General features: G+C 33.3%; 1 long non-coding RNA gene across 2 annotated transcripts in view; it reads right to left on the reverse strand.

Moving 5' to 3' along the window:
* Window positions 1–20588, reverse strand: part of LOC112132317 (uncharacterized) — a 141610-nt gene that overhangs the window by 115902 nt on the left and 5120 nt on the right. Inside the window, exon 3 of one of the 2 annotated variants that reach the window (XR_008522893.1) lies at window positions 13381–15711. The exons of the other annotated variant lie outside the window; for it this stretch is intronic. This is a non-coding gene — a long non-coding RNA (uncharacterized LOC112132317). Of the gene's footprint in view, window positions 1–13380; window positions 15712–20588 lie in introns of those variants that run through there. 2 annotated transcript variants of the gene reach the window in all.

Genomic DNA, 20588 nt, shown 5'->3' on the forward strand with positions numbered 1-20588 from the left:
TAATGGCCTCCAGTTACATCCATGTTGCTGCAAAGGACATGATTTCATTTTTTTTATGGCTGTGTAGTATTCCATGGTGTATGCGTACCACATTTTCTTTATCCAGTCCACGAGTGATAGGCTCCTCGGTTGATTCTGTGTCTTTGCTATTGTAAATAATGCTGTAATGAATGTTCAAGTGCATGTGTCTTTTTGTCTTAGTGACCTATTTTCCTTAAGGTATATTCCCAGTGATGGGATTGCTGGGTTGAATGATAGCTTTAAGTTCTTTGGGAAATCTCCAAACTTCTTTCTACAGTTGCTGGACTAATTTACACTCCCACCAACAATGTGCAAGCATTCCCTTTTCTCTGTAGCCTTGAGGGATCTGTTGTTTTTGACTTTTTAATAATAGCCATTCTGACTGGTGTGATGTAGTATCTCATTGTGGTTTTGATTTGCATTTCTCTGATGATTAGTGATGTTGAGCATTTTTTCATATGCTTGTTGGCTACTTGTATATCTTCTTCTTCTTCTTTTTTTTTATTTGGAGACAGAGTCTTGCTCTGTCATCCAGGCTGGAGGGCAGTGGCACGATCTTGGCTCCTCTGCCTCCTGGGTTCAAGCGACTCTTGTGACTAGCTTCCTCAGTAGCTAGGATTACAGGCATGTGTCATCCCACCTGGCTAGTTTTTGCATTTTTAGTAGAGACAGGGTTTCATCATATTGGCCAGGCTGGTCTGGAACTCCTGGCCTCAAGTGATCTGTCCACCTTGACTTCCCAAAGTGCTGGGATTACAGACATGAGCCACCACACCTGGCCTTGTATGTCTTCTTTTGAGAAGTGTCTGTTTATGTCTTTTGCCCATTTTTAATGGCATTATTTGTTGTTTGCTTGTTGATTTGTTTAAATTTCTTATAGATATTAGATTTCTCTTAGATGCAGTTTGCAAATATTTTCTCCCATTTTGTAAGTTGTTTGTTTATTGATTGTTTCTTTTGCTGTGCAGAAGCTCTGTAGTTTAATTAGGTCTTACTTGTCAATTTTTGGTTTTGTTACACTTCCCTTTGGTGTCTTTGTCTTGAAATCTTTTCCAGATTTCAAGATTTCCAGATTTCAGATTTCTGATGTCGAGAGAGGTATTTCTTGGGTTTTCTTCTAGAGTTTTTATAGCTTTAGTGCTTACATTTAAGTCTTGAATCCTTCTTGAGTTAGTTTTTTGTGTATAGTGAAAGACAGCAGTCTAGTTTCATTCTCTGCATATAGTTAGCCAGTTATCACTGCACCATTTATTGAATAGAGATTGCTTTACCCATTGCTTGTTTTTGTTGATCTTGTTGAAAATCAGATGGTCGTAAATGTGTAGCTTTGAGTTTTCTATTCCTTTCCATTGGTCTATGTGTCTGTTTTTGTACCAGTACCAAGTTGTTCTGGTCATGGTTGCTTTATAGTATAGTTTGAAGTTGGTTAGTGTGATGCCTCCGGCTTTATTCTTTTTGCTTACAATTGCTGTGGCTATTTGGACTCTTTTTTTGGTTCCATATAAATTTTATTGATTTATTCAGGTTTTCAATCTCTTCCTGATTCAATCTCAGTAGATTGTGCATTTCCAGGAATTTATTCATTTCCTCTAGATTTTCTAATTTGTGTACATAGAATTGTTCATAGTATTCTCTGAGGATATTTTCTATTTTTGTGGGATCAGTTGTAAAGTCATCTTTAACATTTCTGACTATACTTATTTGGATCGTCTTGGTTTTTTCTCTGTTAATCTAGCTGGTGATCTATCAATCTTTTCATATATTTTTTGAAGAACCAACTTACTTTCATTGATTTTAAAATTACAGGCATGAGCCACTGTGCCCAGCCCAATTTTTTGTACGGTTTTTGGATCTGAACTTCATTCACTTCCTCTCTACTTTTAGTTATTTCTTTTCTTCTGCTAGCTTTGGGGATGGTTTGTTTTTTATTTCTAATTCTTTTAGGGGCAAAGTTAGATTGCTAATTTGAAATCTAACTTCCTGATAAAGGTAGTTAGTTCTATAAACTCTCCTCTTAGCACTGCTTTAACTGCATCCCAGAGGTTTTGGTAGGTTGTGAACCAACTTTCATTAACTACAAAAAATTTTTAAATTTCTGCCTTATTTTTGATGTTCACTCAGGAGTTATTCAGCAGCAAGTTGTTTAATTTTCATGAATATGTGTAGTTTTGAGAGATCTTCTTCATATTGGTTTCTATTTTTATTGCACTATTGTCCTAGAGTATGCTTGGTATAATTTCAATTTGCATTAATTGATTGAGACTTGCTTTATGACCAAGCACGTGGTCGATCTTAGAATATGCTCCATCTGGAAATAAAAAAGATGTACATTCTGTGGTTGTTGCATGGAGTGTTCTGTTGATGTCTATTAGGTCCATTTGGTCAAGTGTCAAGTTTAATTCCAGAATTTTCTTAGTTTTCTGCTTCAATAATCTGGCTAACGCTGTCAGTGAGTCGTTGAAGTTTTCCAGGGTTATTGTGGTTCTCTAAGTCTTTTTTTAGACTGAGAAGTTATGTTATGAATATGGTGCACCATTGTTGGATGTGTAGATATTTAGTAGAGTTAAGACTTCTTGTTGGATTGTACCTTTTATCATTATGTAATGTCTGTCTTTGTCCTTCTTAATTTTCAGTGATTTAAAATCTGTTTTATATGATAGAAGAACAGTGACTTCTGCTCTTCTTCGTTTCCCATTTGTGTGGTAGGTCTCTACTGTATGCCTTTACTTTGAGCCTTGGTTTTTGTTATATGCAAGATGGGCCTCTTGAAGACAGCAGATAGTTGAATCTTATCTTTGTATTCAGCATGGTACTCTATGTCTTTTAAGTAATGTGTTTAGCTTATTTACATTCTGAATTAATTTTGATATGTGAGATTTTGATCCTGACGTTGTGTTGTTAGGTGGTTATTATGTAGGCTTGATTATATGATTGCTTTATAGTACCTTGGGCTATGTGCTTAAGTGTGTTCTATGGTAGCAGGTGTCATTCATATAGTTCAATGTTTAGCACTCTCTTAAAAACCTCATATAAATCTGGTCTAGTTGAAATGTATTCCCTCAATGTTCACTTGTCTGAGAATTTTATTTCTTCTTCCCTTATGAAGCTTAGATTGATGGAATACAAAATTGTTGGTTGGAATTTTTTTTCTTTAATGATGCTGAAAATTGTCCCCCAACTTCTCCTGGCTTCTAAGGTTTCTTCTGAGAGGTCTGTTGTTTCCCTAATGAGGTTTCCTCTGTATGTGGCTTGACCCTTTTCTCTAGCTGACTTTAAGAGTTTCCTTTTGTTTTGACCTTGGTGAGTGTGATGATTATGTGCCTTGGAGTGGTTGTCTTGCATAGTACCTCACCAGAGATTTCCCCAGAAGCAGACTTCTAAGGATATTTTACATATCTTCATCCACAACTGTGATAAAATGGCCATAGTAGCTGCAGGAGAGGTTGAGTAGGTGGGTACTACTTCTCTCTACCAATTGCTGGCAGTAAAGAAGAAGGGGGACATCAGAAATTAGGAATGCAATTAGAGAGTTTGCCAAAAGTCAAAAGATTCCTTCTATAATTTCTTTCTCTGTTCCTCAGTACAATCACAACAATAGAATCTCTTTTTATCTATCAATAGCTTATGCTTTCCAAAGTTTACAAAGCAATCAATTTCATATATACTCTGTTCTCTTGGAAAAACTCTTTGAAAGTTTACTCAAATGTATCTGTCTTCTATCTGAGAACATATGTAAAATCAGTAATCCTAAAACACTCTCCTTCTTCAAGAAATCTAAAGTTGACGTGAAATCAGAATCCAGATAAACTAATTTCCCAGGTTCTTTTTCTTCTCTAGACATATCACTTTCTGTCTATTCCAGAGCCCTTCCTCACAGATCTGAGCTGTACAATCCCCTATCTGTATCTGCAATTTTTTAAATCCATTAGTCTGCTACATTATGAGAATTTACAAAACCATAATTTGCTTTCTATATAGGTTTTTCTAGTATTCTAAAGTTGTGCCAAATTTTAAAAGCCTCATATTTTAGTAAATTATTCAAATTGTGTAATATTTGGTTATTATTTGATTGCTATTTATTATTCTCCATCAATCTGAAAACCTTAATCTTTTTTTTTTCTGTTGGGAGCTGACATAGCAAGCTTCATTAAACTAAGCTTTTGAATTAAATTTATACATTTTCCTGTCTATACATTTATACATTTTCCTGTCTATAATTTTTCTTTCTTTGGCTACTTGACAGTAGTTTCTTACTTTAGCCAGCTTTACTATTAATTTATTTTATCATTTCCTGTAAATGCAGAAATCAGTACATAAACCTCTGAATACAGTGATATAGACAGAGTTTAATATTTGTTCAAGTTTTTTGTTTTGTTGGTTAATATAATAGTGACATACAATAAAATGAACAAATCCTAGGTGTACACTGGCTGAGTTTTAATGAATGAATATTCCTAACTCGAATCTTATCAAGATAGAGACAACTATTGTCACCTCAGATGTTGCCTTAATCTCACCTCCCACTTAATTCTTATTCACACCCCTTCAAAGGCAATCAGTACTATGACTTTTTTTCCGATAAGCATTAGTTTCATCTGTTCTACAAATTCATATAAATGAAATCATTCAGAATGCACTCTGGACAAGGCTTATTTCACCAATAAAATATTTTTTTAATTTATCCATGCTGTTTTGTGTGTCACTAATTTGTTCACTTTCATTGCTGAGTAGGAGTACATGGTATGAATTATCACATTTGTTTAACAATTCTCCTTTTGAAGGACACTTGGGCTGTTCACTTTTTTTGGCTATTATTAAAGTTGCTATGAATATTCATCACACTTCTTTTTTTGAAAATAAGTTTTCATTTATTTTGAATAAAGCTGAGGAGGAGAAGGCTATGTCATAGATTGTTTATTTTTACTTAAAAAGGGGAAAACAACTCCCAGATTTTCTTCTAAAGTGGTTTTAACATTTTATCTTCAACCATGTATAATAGGACATGTTATTCAATGTTTCTGTCAACATTTGAGGTTGACAGTCTTTTTTGTTGCAGCCATTCTGATGGATGTGTAGTAGTAATTTATTTTAGTTTTAATTTGTGTTTCCCTGATGACTAATGAGGTTGATCTGTGCTGCCTAGACTTGGCCTCACATGGTTTCACAGTCAGCTAGAGATTTTATCAGAATTTATACATAGAATTTGGAGTTCCTCATCCCTGTATTTTTTAATCTAACATTTCCTTTAAAATTTCTTTCATATTTTCTCTGAACCAGTATCAAATGTATTGGGGGAATTTCCCTTGTATCTGCTGTAGGCAACTATTCCATCAGTCCAGCTAGCCCAGCAATCCCATTCATTTCTGTAACTCTTTTACCTCTCAGTCAAGTAAGAAATTTTAAAGAAGGATATCTGACTCAGGTTGGGGGACTGGAGAAAACAGTATTATGTTTACAATGTACCAAATGTTTGTTGGAGAAATGAACCCCAAACATTGGTTTTGCCTAAGCTTACCACAGCTACTGAATCCTTCCACATGGGTAGGATTAGTGGAATCTTGTATTTTGAATGCTCAAATATGACTTAAACTAGTGTAAGTAAAAAAATGAAAAAAACATTTACTACATGTTTAGAAACTTTTTAAATGTACATGATAATTTAATATTTTAGATCACAGTAAGTGGAAACTTTAATTTTAATTTAATTTTAAAATTCAGAATTTAAATAATTCTGGAGAGAGAATGGGGAACAAAATGGGTGCACATAATATAAGTACAATATGCAAAATGATTTCCATCTGCAGAAAAAAAAAAGATTTGAGGAGATACAATATTTTACATTTGTACGTATATGGCAACAAGAATCAATATGTCTTAAATTTTTATTCAAATTAATATTTTATGAATCTTTGTTTAGCCTATGAATCTTTGTTTAGCCTATGATTAAAATCAATTTCAAAATCATATTTCTTGTTTCCATTTTCATATAAAATGGGCTTTATATCTTATGTATTATATCTTATGTATTAATGTTGGCACAGCTAATCCAGGTTTTAGAAATAATATACACTATTAAACTTAAGTAATAAATAAATCTTAAACTGTGATTCTTTTACAGGTATATTGATTTTATTATATAAGTAATTATTTTACAAGTATATCATTTTGATTATATATTATACAATACATTAAATGAAAAGAATGCAATTATATTTTCAACTTACTCCATGAGTATTTTCAAACAATGAAAATCATATTAAACTTAATACCACAGTGGAAAAATGTCTTTCTGTTTAACTAAACCGAATCTTCCTTATGGTTCTGACTAATTTCATAAAGCTTTTCGCGTATCCTCATCTCTTCTGATGATTTCATGACATGTCATTCACTGAGAATTCATTACATGTTATCTTGTGATCTCTTTTTTATTTGTAGTATTATTTCTGTTTTTCATATAGATATGTCCTATTCCCCTAAATGAACTTAATATTCTCAGAGAGCTTATGTAGTAATTCAAGCTATTCCCACACAAGAACACGTAAGAGACATACACATGTGATCTGTTGACTTCATATAAAAATGAAATATATCTCTGTTTAAAAACATAAGATACCTCTTCTAATATCATTTTAAGTGCTTAAATAAATTTTCAGCATTTAAATTTAAATTCAGCATTTAAATTAAATAAAGTTGAATGTAAAAATGTTAACTTTTACATTGACAACCAAAAATTATGTTTTGTCAACGTAAAAGTTGAATTGATAGTAGGCTAAAACAAAGGTTTGGTATGAAAGCCAGCCAATGTCAGATTAGGCATGTCACAGGGAAGAGAGCCAATATGTTATTTCTGGGAGAAAAGATTCAAGAAAGGCAAGAACTTCCATATTTTAAACCCTGAGATAGATGCTAGTGCTGTTCCAAAGTATTACAGAAAGCTGAAGGCCCAGTAAATATTTCCCTAAAAAAGAACAGAGTGTAAGGTGATTTTAAGGCTACTGCCTTTTGAATATCTTACAACCTCAATTATTATTATTATTACTATTATTATTATTATTATTATTTCAAATGGGGGTCTTGCCATGTTGCTAAGGCTAGACTAAAACTCCTAGGCTCAAGGGATCCTCCTGTCTCAGCCTCCTGGATAGTTGGGACTACAGGCATGTGCCACCATGCTCAGCCAAACTCAATTTTTATTTCCTGCTTCGGTGCTTATCACAAAAATTAACGATAATTCACAGCAAGAGGTACATAAAATTATATATAGTCATGCACCACATGATGACATTTTCGCTAATAATAAACTACATATACGATGGTAGCCCTAAAGATTATAATGAAGCTAAAAAAATCCTATCACCTAGTGGTGTTGTAAACATCGTAAGTCATATCGCAACTCATTACTCACATGTTTTTGGTAATGCCAGTGTAAATGGACCTATTGTACTGCCAGTCGAATAAAAGCATAGTACATACAATTATGTGCAGTACATAATACTTCTCAATGATAATTAATAACTATGTTACTGGTTTCTGTATTTACTATACTATAATTTTATCATTATTTAAAAGTGTACTCCTTGAACTTATAGAAGAAAGGCATTAACTGCAAAACATTCTCAGACAGTTATTTCATGAGATGTTCTAGAAGAAGGCATTATTATACTAGGAGATGACAGCTTCATGTGCATGATTGCCCTTAAAGACCTTCCAGTGGGACAAGATATGGAGGTGGAAGACAGTGACATTTATGATCCTGTTCCTGAGCAGTCCTAGGCTAACATGCGTGTTTGTGTCTTTGTTTTTAACACAAAAGTTTTACAAGAAAAAAAAATAAAAATGCTAAATATAGAAAAAAGCTTATAGAATAAGGACATAAAGCAAATGTTTTTGTACAGCTGTACAGTGTGTTTGGGTTTTAAGCTGTGTTATTAGAAAAAAGTCAAGAAGTTTAAAAAGTTTTCGGTTATTTAAAATCTGTTTTGTATGATATAAGAACAAGGACTTCTGCTCTTCTTTGTTTCCCATTCAAACATAATTATATAATATATATGGAGAGCTATGCTTTTCCACTCACACAAAAACCTTGTGGATTCTCTAGAATATGTAAAAATAGCACATTAAATTCTGAATTATAAATATATTTAGTGCTAAGTATACATGACTTGCTTGTGTTTCAAAGTGCTGAGATGTTTAAATTTAGATATTATAAAATACAGATGTGTTATAAAAACCCTCACAGACTATAAGTTTTAATAAAAATATTAAATTTTTTCTTCATTATTGCTTATATCTTCTCATCCTCTCAAATTTGTGAGGGGAATCCCAGCATCCTTGAAGAGCTCTGTAGTCACTCTTTACTGTAGGTCAGAAATTACAACGATAACTGCTGCAATAAAACAGGAATCTCTAAATGCAGTGGGGATAATAGGATCCTAAGTGGCATGGTGCAAGTGGTGGCACTTAATTACTAAACACAAAGCAAGCATGATTACTGTAACAGACAGGAGATGCAAAGCTGTGATCAGAATAGACTGACTCACAGAGATGTATGGTGTTGGCTAGTTGACCACGGCTTCCCTAGAAAAAAATATAGATGGCAGTCTCTTAAATTCTTTTTTGATCTGTGTAAACGAGGAGTTCTGGATCTACCGAACAGAAATGTAACCTGTCACCAAAACAGACTCATGGCCCCTTAATTGTTTCCATTCTTGAGCAGTTTACATACCAAGAATCTCTTGATTGAAAAGGAGGCTGGGTCCCCTTGAGGCTGGGTCATATTGAGGAAGGACATAATTTTAGTATAAATATATTTTTATTTCAATAGCTTTTGAGGTACAAGTGGGTCTTGGTTACACAGATGAATTGTATAGTGATGAAGTCTAAGATTTTAGTGCAGTTTTAATGTAGTTTTTTCCAAAACTCCCACCCTCCCTACTTCTAAGTCTCCAATATCCATTCTACCACTCCACATGCCTTTGCATACCCAAAGCTTAGCTCCCACTTATAAGTGAGAACATATAGTAGTTGGTTTTCCATTCCCGAGTTACTCCACTTAGGATAATGGCCTCTAGCTCTATCCAAATTGTGCAATAGATATTATTTTGCTCTTTTTTTAAGGTTGAGTAGTATCCCGTATTACATATATATATGTATCACATCTTCTTTATCCATTTATCAGCTGTTGGGCACTTAGGTTGGTCCCATATGTTTGCAACTGTGAACTGGGCTGTAATAAATACACGCGTGCAGGTGTCTTTCTGATATAATGATGACTTTTTCTTTGGGTAGATACCCAGTAGTAGGATTGCTGGATCGAATGGTAGATCTACTTTTATTTCTTTATAAATGTTCATACTGTTTTTCATAGAAGTTGTACTACTTTACATTCTCAGCATTGTATAAGCAGTCCCTTTTCGCCACATCCATGCCAACATCTATTTTTTTTTTTTTTTACTTTTTAATCATGGTCATTTTGGCTGTGTTAAGGTGGTATCTCATTGTGGTTTTAAGTTGCATTAGAGAAAGACATAATTTAATGAAGAAGATGCTAGATCCCTTAAAGAAGGACGTAATTATTTTCACATAATTAAATACTTGCAAAAATAACGGTTACAGTGATTATCAAGGTTATGCAAAGTAAAACACGATAAATTTAAAATGAAAGCAAATCTAAAATATGTTCACAATATTTAGACCTATTAGAGAATAATAAGATCATATTTGAAATGAGGCATCTTTGTAAATCAGGACACATGGAATAATTTAATCCATGAATTACAAACATTATCTGAATTTTCTCACTTAAATAAAACATTATATTTTTTGTATCTTCAAAATCACAGCAAGAAACAATAGTTCTGATAGTTCTGATGGTCTTTTAAAATCGGCTAGAATTTTGAAAAATTACTCTGTTTTCAGTATGCAATTCCTGAGCCAAAATGAAAATATTATGAGCACCTTCTGAGTCAGTAGTTGAAAATAACTTCACTACTTTTTGTATAAAGATCTCAAATAAATTTAGAAGAAATATTTATAAGTCAAATAAGACCCTTAACACAGTTACCAACAGAAGGAGATAGACACCTAGTGAAACTTAGTAAATATGACATAAAATTATTACACTAAGTAACATACATCGTATTTATGTTAAGTGAAAATGGGTTAATTTATTACATCTAAAAAAAACCAAAATTTCAAATCGCCCACAAAACAAAACCCAACAGTTTTCTGTATGTAAGAAATACATCTAAAACAAAGTGATTAAGAAGGATTTAAAATAGGGAGATAGGGAATAATGTGACAAACATACACAAATATAATATAATAGAAGTCAGTTACTGAAATCAGACAAGGGAAAATTCAGAAAGAAAAGCCACAAATAAGGGAGGGAAGAATGGTAAGTTTTTTGTTTGTTTATGAAGTTTTTTCTGTAGAATGCCTCCAAAGATCTTTATTATTCCCACCTTCATTACTTTTGAAACCATACTAAAGATAAAGCTTTTCTCAAACTGTTCACTAATTAGGTGAAAAAATTCAACCAAACAACACCAACAAAAACCCATAATTTGATAAGCAGCTTCCTAAAATAACACCGTGATCCCCTGCAATGTTAATATGAACAACCAGCTGGCAGAAGATGATAAGGATGCAGTAATATTTTTAATTGGTGCTTGTTCTGGATACATACTAGAATAGTTACAATACCAACTACATGAACAATTATTCCAATGTTAACAAAAAAAATTCTCTTAATTCATTATAATAAGGGTAAAAAGTAAAGAAATTATATAACCACAATTAGAGGCATCCTATTTAAATGAATATTTATTCTTTAAAATTGGAGAACAGTTACTTTTTTGTGGTTATTGCATGTAATGTAACAAATGTGTTTGCTTAAAAAATAATCTAAAGTCAACGCTAGTTTCAGTTTAATAAATAGAACAGATCCAAAGTTACATGCTTGGACAGTGAGCATTATATTTTCTTAGCTGTATGATTTGATGGAAAAAAGATAGAAGACTTGAGTTTTAATATTAAATCTCCCACTAATCTAATTTATAATTTTAGAAGATAATTTCATTTTACTGAGCCCCTGTATTATTACTTATAAAACAAAAATGTTCAATTAAGTGATGTTCAGTGGTAATTTGTTCTAATATTTTGAAGGGTTTTCACATCTTAGAATATTTTATTGAAATATAAATACTCGTAATCAATCATCTTGTGTCACTTTCAAACTTTCCCTCCTTAAACTCATAATACACACATCACATATTTATATAAGCAAAGTATGTAAATTATACAGCTATAATGAAAATAAATTTGCATAAGTTAATACTCTTACTAAATCTGAAAGACCCTGTTCTTTTCTTTTCTCATTTGCTTTACTTTAAAAAATACTACCCTTGGCATCAGCTTCTCTTCTGCTGATCCTACCCATTGCCTCCTCACAACGTATTTCTCTACTTTCTCCAGCAAATTTGCCTTTCTTTATCTAAAAAAAAAATTACATTTGACTCACTCAGTTAATATCGCAAATTACTAACAGTTTGAGAGCCTCCATTTAACAAAATAACTTTATCTTCATGCAGATCTGTAATCCCTATACTATGATTAATTTGTGGATACAGGCAGGTTTTATAAGCATCTGTGCATGAAGGCTGAACAATCACAAAATCTTCTTCTGTAAAGTATGTAACAAAGTTATTACTACAAATTTATGATGTACATACCATTAAGTAGATAAATGAATGAGATAAATAGATCAATAGCAAGCCTTAACACATTTTTACTATTCTATAGCTCATGTTCTTAACATTGAACATGAAAACAGCAATTTAGAAGCTAAAAATATGGGATGTTATCTAAAAGAGGGCAGTGTCAATTAGAAGAATAAATGCTCATAAATGAATGCCCTCCTTCCCCCACAAAAAAAGGAAGAAAGGAAGAAAAGAAAACTGGAGATACCCTACTGTAAACACATTGGCAATGTCCATTTAAACAGTGACCCCAAAATAAATAAATAATGTGTTTATTCATTTGCTGAAGTGGCATTTATTGAATACCTACTAATGAGTCTTTTCTACTTAATAGTAATTAGTGGGCACTGTTCTAGTTATTGAAGAGTGCACTTAACAAGAAAGATGAAAATCTTCTTTAAAGATTTTTCTTATTGTTGTGATGAGCCAGATAAAACAAGACAGAGAAGTACAACGATACACCAGATTTCATCTTCAGTTAAAAGGGGCGCTGAATGCCTACTGACAATTCATATATGCAGGATTTCACCTAAATAGAGCATTTGTTAGCCAAATAATAAAAGTCTCTAAGTTTCAAAACTATTTATTGAAATATTATATTGGCAGGATCAGTGTTTCTGGAATCTCCAAGACCACCCACACCTCTGGTGATTCCTAGGACACATGGAACTCCATATAAAGTTGTATTCACTTCTAAGATTTATTGCAGCATAAGAATACACAACAGGATCAGCAAAGGAAGGAGTCTGGAGAAATCCATACACAGTCTTAGAATGTTCTCCCCCTCCTCTTAGAGGACCACCTAGCATGTTCCTTTCATTGGCAGTGAAAAGTGCAGTAAAATGTACGCAATGTGTCTGCCACAAAGCCCATTAGACACTCAGAGCCTTTATTAGTTTGCTAGGGTTGCCGTAACAAATTGCTGCATGGTGGATGCTTTACACATGAAAAATTTATTTTCTCACAATTTTGGAGGCTATCAATCTGAAATTAAGGTGTTGGTAGGTTTTCCCTATGTGTACGTCTGTCCTAATCTCCCCTTGTTGTAACAACATCAGTCATATTGGATTAGAGCCCACCCTCATGACCTCATTTTAACTTAATTGCCATTTAAAAGTCCTTATCTACAAATACTGTCATATTCTGAGGTACTTGGCATTACAATTTCAACATATAAAACTTGGGGGACATAATTCATCCCATAACAGAGTCCAGGGTTTTTATGGGGGCTGATCTTGTAAGCACCTGCTTCTAGCACATATCAAAATTCCAAACTCCTAGAAAGAAGGCAGGCATTCAGCATAAACTGCATTGTTTTCACAAACCGTACAGGGACAATGAACTAGTGTTATCAGTTTGTGAATGGTTTGATTGCCAAATTCCCAGGTGCCAGCCAAGTGTGAACCTTGCAAGTAGGTTTTTCTTTTTCTCCTCCTTCTTATTATTATACATTAAGTTCTGGGATACATGTGCAGAACGTGCAGGTTTGTTACATAGGTATACATGTGCCATGGTGGTTTGCTGCACACATCAACCTGTCATCTAGGTTTTAAGCCTCGCATGCGTTAGTTATTTGTCCTAATGCTCTCCCTCCCCTTGCCCCCAACCTCCGACAAGCCCCAGTGTGTGATGCTCTCCTCCCTGTGTCCATGTGTTCTCATTGTTCAACCCCCGCTTATGAGTGAGAACATGCGGTGTTTGGTTTTCTGTTACTGTGTTAGTTTGCTGAGACACATACACACGTATGTTTGTTACAGCACTATTTACAATAGCAAAGACTTGGAACCAACCCAAATTCCCATCAATGATAGACTGGATAAGGAAAATGTGGCACATATACACCATGGAATGCTACGTAGCCATAAAAAAGAATGATTTCATGTCCTTTGTAGGGACATGGATGAAGCAAGTAGGTTTTTCTGAAAAATAGTGGTGTCCGGTCTACTGGATTAAATCTCTTGTGCATAGTTAAGCTGACAAGTACAAACTTGTTTTCAATTTGTGGTACATTTTTATACCAAATATTACATATAATATACATAATGTGTATTGTGATTTTTAAACTTTGTTTGATTTGTAAAAGATACAAAAACTATAAAATTTTACAGTTGAGTCCATAATAAGTAACGTGGTCCATTTTCCTCACTACTTTTGGTCTTTTTACTCATCACCTAAACTTTTATTTTTAAAAATAACTGAGGCCGGGCACGGCTCACGCCTGTAATCCCAGCACTTTGGGAGGCCAAGGCGGGCGGATCACAAGGTCAGGAGATTGAGACCATCCTGGCTAACACGGTGAAACCCCGTGTCTACTAAAAATACAAAAATTAGCCGGGTGAGGTGGCAAGCGCCTGTAATCCCAGCTACTCAGAAGGCTGAGGCAGGAGAATTGCTAGAACCAAGGTGGCAGAGGTTGCAGTGAGCCAAGATCGCACCATTGCACTGCAGCCTGGGCAACAGAGCGAGACTCATCTCAAAAACAACAACAACAACAACAACAACAACAACAACAAAAAACTGAAAATTATCTATGGACTTCGCTTAAAGATGACAAAGTACAAGTTTCTTTAATAAAAAATGGAGAGTAAAAATTGGGGGGAAGGAGAGAGGAATCTCTGTTATCTCTGAAACAAAAGAAAATTATATATAGAGAAAAAATCGTTTTAGCCATTAGATGAGACCTCAATCTATGAAAAGGGTCTATCTAGTATAGAAAGAGAACACTAATTGCAGGCATATAGCTTCTCAAATGTCCATTTCTGGGAGGATAAATTATTGTAACTGCTTTGAGGAAAGCATGGCAATACCTCTAAGGAAAAAAACCTGTAGAAATGGGTGTACTTTTTAATCCAGCAATCTATCTAAAAGGATGCTTATTGTAGAATATTTGTAATGTAAAAAATTGAACATTCATAAATAGAAGACTAGCTGAATAAATTATGGTAATTACAGCATTAAATACCACATCCCTATGGTTAAAAACTAAATTAAATCCTAGTGTGCTTATATGTAATGATCTTCAAAATATATTGCTCAGTTAAAAATGTACCAAGTGGAACTCTGAACACAATATTTTATAAGATATTTTTGCACGTGTATAATAATACACAAACTACTGTTGTTTGCTTCTGGGTTGAGAGTATCAGAATCTAGAATGAAAGAGTGAGTTATTTTTCTTTTTACTGTGTAGATTTTTGCCCACATGTGTATTATTTTACTAATATAGAATGTGCCTTTTGTGCCCCCAAGGGCTACTAAAATGATTAAACCAACTGATAGAACGATGAAGTTTAAGAAAAGCTATCATACAAATCAATACGTCTTGGAATTTAAAATAACAGAAAGGATCAGACTGATAATTCAGACTTATGCACTCAGAGATCTTATCCAGTATCATGTTTTACTAACAATTTCAAAGTCACATGGAATCATGAGGCACAGGTAAGGAAAGATGAGGTCAGAATGTCTGTGTTTATTTCAGTTCACTAAGTCCTATCACACAATATCAAAGACATTTCTGGCCCAAGTGAACAGATAAGCTTTCTATGAGGTATGCAGGCACCTCACTTTCATGAAAGGAGACAGATATTTTCTACAGAAAGAGTTACATATATAATATAACATTTTCCAAGGAGCCATTATGCATAAGTCCATATACTTCTGTTTGCTTACTATAAATAATTCTAGACAATTAAGCACATTCTACTAAAACTTCACATAGGAAAAGACTCTTTTGTTAGCAGAAGACCTTTATTGTTATTGTTGTTGTTTTACTGGGAGATTTATGATTAGTATGTTTATAAGAGGATTAGTTCAACTCACTTGCTTTCTTTATATTCCAGGAGCACCTCAGGGAACGGAGAGAATGTATTGCAGAAATGCAACTTAACTTTTTCCTTTCCAGATGGCATGGGTGAGTTTCACAGACATGCTGATCAAATATAATTACATGATATAATCAAATATATTTACACTAGAATTTACACTAGAATAAGAAATTAGTGATTAGTATTTCATATACAATGTAGTTTATATAATTCTTTGTTCATCACAGAAGATTGCTAAAATAGATGAAAATAATGATAAATTTTGATAATAAATTGGCAAATGGAATCAGTGGATTACTGAAGTGCATCAAATAGTTTAATGATTATATCTTTAATATGTGATATAGAATCAAGAAAAGAAATTGTTATATCAACCCTTTCATAACTTGCCCCTCATGCCTCTGCCAGGCTTTGTCACGGTCATGGTGCAGAGTATGGATGATGAAGCTCTGTCCATGTGGTGGTTTTAATGTTGGTTTTCTGTTATTTTTTATAATTATATACTGGTGAAATCCAACATGAGAAGCAAACATATACATAGTTTTCAAGATTTAAGGTGTAAGAAATAATTTTACTTTAAAAAAATCATGAGCAGAAAGGAGAACTGTTTGTTGGTTAAGAATGATCCCTTGTAACAGAGCCCATTTCAAAGCTTTATGATAACAGGCAAATTACTTAATTTCTTCCAACCCAAAGTTCCTCTTTGAAAAACAGAGATTGTAATAACTGTCTCACAGTGTTAATGAAAGGATCACATACTTTGTCAGCTGACTACAACAATGAATAATACATTGTAAAGGTAGTTATCCCTTGCTATAAAATGACTTGTTCTAAAACCTAGCCACTCAAAACAGCAAACATTTAGTATCTCACAGTTTTTGCATCTCAGGAGTCTGGGCATAGCTTAGCTGTGTGCATCTGGCTCAAAGTGTCTTACAAGGCTGTGAACAAACTGTTGACCAGGGCTGAGGTCTCATCTGAAGGCTGAACTAAGAGAGGATTTGATTCCTAGCCCCATCACATGAATGTAGGCAGAATTCACTTCCTCAAAGGCTGCTGGACAAAGGACTCATGTTCATCCCTGGTTGTAGGCTAGAGGCCTGTCCCAGTTCCTTGCCATGTGGACTTCTCCTTAGATAGCTTACAACCTGGCAGCTGGCTTCATTCATAGTAAGTAAATGAAAAAGTAGAATAAGGTGGGCAAGATGAAAGCAACATTTTGAAAGTCATCACCTTTGCCATATTATATTTGTTAGAAGCTAGTCACTAGGTCCAGTTCACTTTTAAATGTTTGAGGTTACATAAGAGTATAAATATCACAAGGCAGGGATAATTTGAAACTGCTTTAAAGGCTTCCTAACTACAGTAGACTTATTGAGGAATAAGTGGGAGATATTATTATTTGTATTAACATAGTTTTACTGGAAATTGATTATATAACAGTAAATTGCTTACTCTTCACATATATAAAGTTAGTAAGCAGAAAGACTTGTTTTATAATATTTCTGGAAATATGACACATTTTAAAAACAAACTGCAGCCATTTGACTAATAAAACAAAAATACTCATTTTGCTGGATAATATTTTCTAGCTATTTTTCAAACTTTTTCCCCCAAACACCTAACATATATAACAGTGACTGAGATTGTAAGAGCAATTTATTCCAATAATTAAAATGAAAAAAAGCTATAAAAAACAGAAAGTCCAGCCCCTCAATGTCTTTCTGTGATTTTAAGCTAGATAACATGGTACAATGATCAGGACTACACAGAGATGGGGCAGACTGATCACTATAAATCATTGTCCCTATTGATGCTACCCAATCAATGATACCATAAGATATGATAATTTTAGAGATGAGGAAAACAGCAAAGAGTTGAAATAAATAGGGTTTAAACACAGGCAATCTTACACCTGAGTCTGTGCTATTAAAATTGCACTATATATTCTTAACGTCTCTTACTACCAAGAAATTTTCTCCATTTATGATGTGGTATATGTCTCATTACCTTACATTTTAAGCTTAAACTAAAAATGTATCTAGCATGACTTTTTATTTTATATTTCACTTGTGTGTGTGTGTGTGTGCATAGAGAGACAGAAGAGACAGAGAGAGAAAGAATAGATGAATAAGTTTTCCAACCAATATTTAATTTGGTCCCTTTATTTAAGGTCTGAACTACTTAACAGGTCAGAAATCTGTGTTAAGTATCAGTTTTTCAACACCACTAAGATAAATATATTACAAAGCAATGCAAAGTATAATGCAAAGTATTTTAAAGAGTGAGATGTTGGCAAAGATATATACCTCATATTATCAAAAGGTACTGTGTGGTTCCTAACTATATTTTTAATATAAGTTTTCATTTTCTCTTTCTTAACAATGGTAATTATTTGAAAAATACATAAAATATCATCAAAGAAGTTATTTTCCAAAAATATGAAAAAAAATAGGTACTCTCAATGAATCAATTAAATGAGGCTTGGTGATTTCATTCCATCTGCTCTTCTGCAGATTCTGGAATCCTTTAGAAACTCACATACATCATGAAGATTCTGATATTTATATTTTTGTTGTTACTAGACAGACTCTTGAGCCATCTGTCAAATCGATATCCTTAACAAAGTCTTTAATGACATGCCAATATACCAATCTTACCTCATCAGCAAGATGTTCTCTCACCCTTTGTCCTTAGTTAAATGGGTCCTCATAAAATTCATGTCCACTCAGAACCTCAAAATGTGAAGTTATTTGGAAATAGAATATTTACATATGTAATCTGGCCAAAACAAGGCCATACTGGATTAATATGGGCTCTAATCCTATGATTGGTGTCCCTGTAAGAGAAGATAAATGTGGACACATGGACACACACAGAGAGAAGCAGCCATGTGAAGACAGAAGCAGAGATTGGAGTGACATAAGAAATGCCAAGGATTGCCAGCAATCACCAAAAGCAGGGAAGAAATAAGAAAAGATTCTTCAAGAGAGCCTTCAGAGAGACCATGGCCTTGTCAACACCTGGATTTTGGACTTCTAATCTCCAGAACTGTGAGGGAATAAATTTCAGTTATTTTCAGATACCCAGCTTGTGGTACTTTGTTACAGGAGCTCTAAGAAACTCATACACTCTTCTGATGCGGTGTTTACATTTATGTGATGGAATTTATATCACTATGCCCTTTATTGTATCTGCATATACCAACTTTATAGCATTGAACCTTAATCTAGTTAACATTAAACCTTAATTACTATAGATTTATATATCTATTCTTCTTTTCCTGTTTATTTCTCAGGCTTTTTTTAGATTTCACATTGTAATCATTACTGTACATTTCTGGAAAAAATCCTTTAAAATCTTTAAAACTTTCTGTCATTTTAGAATGCTAATGTCAATTCCTCAAGTTTCTTAGTTTCAGTCTATTCTATTTTGAGTAATTCTATTACATTATAATATAGTAGCTACTTTTACTAGCAATTTTAGACATGTGTTATGTGCAGACTACCTTTTTAACTGTTAAATGAATTATGATCACTGCAATGTATTATCAAAACATTTTATTATGTCTACTTTCTGATGAATTTATTAATATTAATTATTTTAAGCTATCAGATTAAATTATTGAACCTGGACAATATAAGATAAAGTAGACAAGACAAGTAATTTTAAACAAAAGTTTACTTTTTATTTTTAATTTAAAAATACCTTGCTTAGAAAAAAAGAGATAAGGTTATTGTGAGACATCAGTCAACCAGATATTAATTAAAAGGTGGCATTATTAAGAATATATGTCAAATATTGCAAAAATAATCAAATGAACTCTTATGCATTCAAGAAATTAAGGAAGTGTATATAAGTACATATAGTATATATAACTACATACAAATTAAAATAAATAAAAAAGTCTATGGCTAGATTGAATCCACATAAAAGTTCATTAATTAAATATTGTGTTTTAAAGGGTATAACTTAAATTGGAATGCTTTTTCTAAACTAAAACGATCATTTCTATTTTTTAGATTCAGAAATTAGCCCAGCTTAATGAAATAGACAAAAAATGGTGATCTGTGATGTTTAATTCTACATATCATTGTGGCTGAGATCCAGCACCCAGATATTTGGTCTAACATTTGCAATGTTTCTATGAGGGTGTTTTCTGGATGAGATTAACATTTAAAACAGTGGACATTGAGTCAAGTATATTGCCCTCCATAATATGAGTGGGTCTTATCCAATCAGTTGCAGGGCTTAGCATAACAAGTACTAATTTCTCCCAACCAAGAAGAAATTCTGTCAACAGACTGCCTTTGGATTCAAACAGCAACTCTTTCTCAGCTTGCTGGCATATGTAGACAGCTCTCTGTATATATAGAGAGGAAGACACACACACACACTAACACACATAAACACATATCCCCTGTTGGTTCTGTTTTGCTTGAAAATCCTGACCAACACAGGATCCTAAAGATCTTGTATTTTACTTCTCAATTAGACATAAGGAGGTGGTAAAACCCAAACATTTAAATATCCTGCTTATATAGTTACATTAAGAAATGATAAATAAAAATGAAGAAAACCTGCGAGTATAGTGATTATTATATAAGCTAGGGCTTTGGGTTGCAAATAATAGAAAACCAGCCTGGCTAACCTAGACAGAAAAGATTTGAGAAAGCTCAGAGAATATGTAAGAAAGTCTGAAATAATCCAAGTTGAGGAAAATGGAAACACAATATAAAACCACAGATGTAGTTGGATTAAAATATTGTTGCTTGTGCTGTGACCAGACATTAACCCTGACTTCATGGTCCTTAGCCATACAAGAATCTTTGAATTAATTCCCTTTCAGAATACAAAGTCACGTGCTCTTGACCCTCCTCCAAGGCATGCCAAATGAAAATATGTGCCCCATCTTAATTTCAGTAAAAAGTGGGATTGAACATCTACCAACATTCATATATGCAGGATTTTCCCCAAATAA

The sequence above is a fragment of the Pongo abelii genome, chromosome 11 (genome assembly GCF_028885655.2).
Source record: "Pongo abelii isolate AG06213 chromosome 11, NHGRI_mPonAbe1-v2.0_pri, whole genome shotgun sequence".
Lineage (NCBI taxonomy): Eukaryota > Metazoa > Chordata > Mammalia > Primates > Hominidae > Pongo > Pongo abelii.